Below are 3,068 nucleotides of genomic sequence, written 5' to 3' on the forward strand. Positions count from 1 at the left end.
ATTATTCTTCCTTTGCTAAGCCCTGAGCCATCGGATGGCGGTATCAGGACGCGAGGATTAACAAGCACGTTCATGTAGAACGGCGTGTAACCGGTAGATGAATACTGCATTGTTCAAAGCAAACTTTGCAAGTGACAACATGGCACTCCAGCGCTTCGGCGTCTCAGCTCAGACGCTGAAAAGAAGATCCATAACGACGCGATTCACGCGCACAGTCTAATAATCGGTCTGCGAATGGTCCGCTGTTGACATAGTCACTTGGTGCCCAGCACCCTGAAGATTGTAGACTCGACCTTCCCAGTGAAGCGTGGGTCGAAAGACACGATTGACAAACATCGTCGCTGTACCGACACGGTCAATGGTGTCCGGCATCACCGCAAGATGAGCCATCTTGCTCAACGGTCGACAGGGATTACCACATCCGTGTAGCCTGCCGAGTCATTCGGCCGGCCAAACACAAAGTCCACACTCATAGACTGTCAACAGCCGGAAACAACCGGTAAACAGGCCAGCAGTACCGCTACATTTGATGCGGTTTTACCTTTTGACACGTCTCTCACATGCGCACATAGGTGCTCGTCCATTTGTACAGCTTGGGCCACCAGCAGTAGAGCTGTAAATCTCTGGGTGGGGTGTCGCAGACCTCATAGAGCATACCGCGTTTCAAATCCTTATCGTGAGAAACCACAATTTGTGATATACCCGTTGAGTCTGTGCTATAATACAGCAGCCCGGTTTTTAGCAAAAATCAGTGCAATCGTGCCCGCAGACGCGACGACAACTTTTTGTTTGAGTCTCAAAACTTCTTATCCCCCAAGGGCCTGTAGTAGTGCTACACACATAGCACCACCCGCGTATGTGGCGCGAATCAAATTCGTCATTGGCGACGTCACCGTCGTAAGCTTATAATTTGGTCTGCGTGACAACCCATCAGCCAAAGCATTCTGCTTTCCTGGCTAATACATCACCTCGAAGTTATATTCTGCAAAGAATGAGAAATACCTGGTCATCCTCTGTGAGGCGAGGCGACTGGGTCGCAGTGCGTAGTGATGCATAATCTGTGTAGATCACAAACGGCTTTCAGCCGAGCAGGTGCACCCTGAACTTGACAAGCTCATACTTCATCGTGAGTAATTCCTTGTTATAAACTAGATAGGTCTTCTCCGCAGCCTTAAGCTGGCGAGATTCGAACGCGATCACCCGATCTCACCCCTCGGCGTCCGCTTTCAGCGGTGCATAGCCGACAGCAAAGTTCGAAGCGTCACAGACGCCACAAAAGAACGATCGGGATCTGGCAACCCCAGTACTGGTGCATGAAAGAGGCCCCTTTGAATCTGTCAAAAGCTCCCCGATGCTCGGTGGTCCAACACCATTCCGTTTCCTTCTTTAGGAGATTCGACAATTGCCGTGTCATTTTTGCATAATTTCCGCTATAGTTGTGCAAGTGGTCGGCGAGGCCAAGCCACTTGCACAAGTCCGTTTGGTTCTTTAAAACCGACCACACCACAATGGCCTTGACCTTAGCGGGATTCGCTCGAAGACCACGCTGCCCAATGAATCTCTCTAAGAAGGGGGATCTCTTCAGCACCTAAGATGCTCTTTTCTGAATCAGCATATATTTTATTCGTGCGCATGCACTCGAACATCGCTCTTAAACAGACGATGTATTTTTTCTTATCTGGCCTCTCGTGCCCCGCACGAGCGTGGAAGAAGATGTCGTCGAAGTATGTTTGTGCATACACCAGGTGGGACCTGAACAACTGCGTCAAAAGACTATCGAATGTTGCTGGTGAGTTTGACAGCCCTTTGGGCATCACCAGCCATTCCCGAAGCATCCCGCTCGGATCTCGAGGGATCCTTTAAGATCGATGGTCCACTTCGTGCGTTCAGCACCCTCTTAGTGTCCTCCAGAACAGCTCATCCAGAAGCGACGACAAGTTAATCTCCACGTTCGGTCGTAAAATGACCACCTCGGCCAAATTGCCTGCCTTAAGGCACTACCAAAATCTTTGAAGGGCATCTCGTCCAGCTCAAGAATAGCATTCACCGCGGGAATAGCGTCGAGGGTGACGTCGCCGACTTCCTCCCTCGTCATACCGTTGACAAGAGAATATAGCTGTCTGCTGTCATCTACGGTAGATACACCGTGGTCATGGTCGACGCCCTGTATCTCGCAGATAACATACGGCTTCGCTGTCTCCTCTCCAACGAGATTTTATGTCTCGTCATGACCAGTGGGAATACGCACTCAGCGTCGTTTAGTATCTTCACTTCCTGCTTCATCGGAGCCTTGATGTTATTAATAACATCCGACAAAGAGCTGCTAGTTCCGCAGTCTTCGTCAGTGGATAAAATACCAATATACGCGCATCTGAAGGGCCTAGCCCAAGCCGCCTCGGTCCTCGTCCGACCATGCCACCCGTGACATTTAGCAACTGCTTCGAAACATGAGCAGTGCTCAGTGGAAGCCACTCTACCCGGATCATTGGGGCCTTGCCCTCGATACCTCGAACCTTGTCCGACCATGACACCCTTTACATGCAGCAACTGCTTCGTAACGTGATCAGTGCTCAGTGAATTACGTGCTACTCCACGTGAATCACTGCGGCCTCGTCCTCGATGCCTCGGTCCTTATCCGACCATACCACGCATGGCATGAAGCGACTTCTCCGATTCTTGAGCAGCGCTTCAAAGCTCCACGCGTAGCGCTCAAGGTCTCGACCTCTGATCGATCGATTGATCATGGTGTTCCAACAATGCCATACCAAGGATGGGGTTATACCTTGAAACCAAGTCTAAGACTAAGCAGTGCTCCACGCTATCGCAGTCAAGTAACTTGACATCGAGGTCCACAGGGACTTTGGCACGTGACACAAATTTCCATCGCTAAGGGAACACTGACGAGGCCACTCAGCCGCGCTCTCAGCGCGTCAGCGTACAACTGGCTTCCTTGTATCGTGGAGCGTTGAGCATTAGTGTTTGACGCCGCGGATTCAATAAGGATTTCCCGTAGCTTATTAAAGCCCTTCACGGTCGCTTTTACCTCCAGCAAGCCCGACTTGCACACA

This window comes from Plasmopara halstedii, assembly GCF_900000015.1.
Source record: "Plasmopara halstedii genome assembly, contig: Scaffold_430, whole genome shotgun sequence".
Taxonomy (NCBI): Eukaryota; Oomycota; class Peronosporomycetes; order Peronosporales; family Peronosporaceae; genus Plasmopara; species Plasmopara halstedii.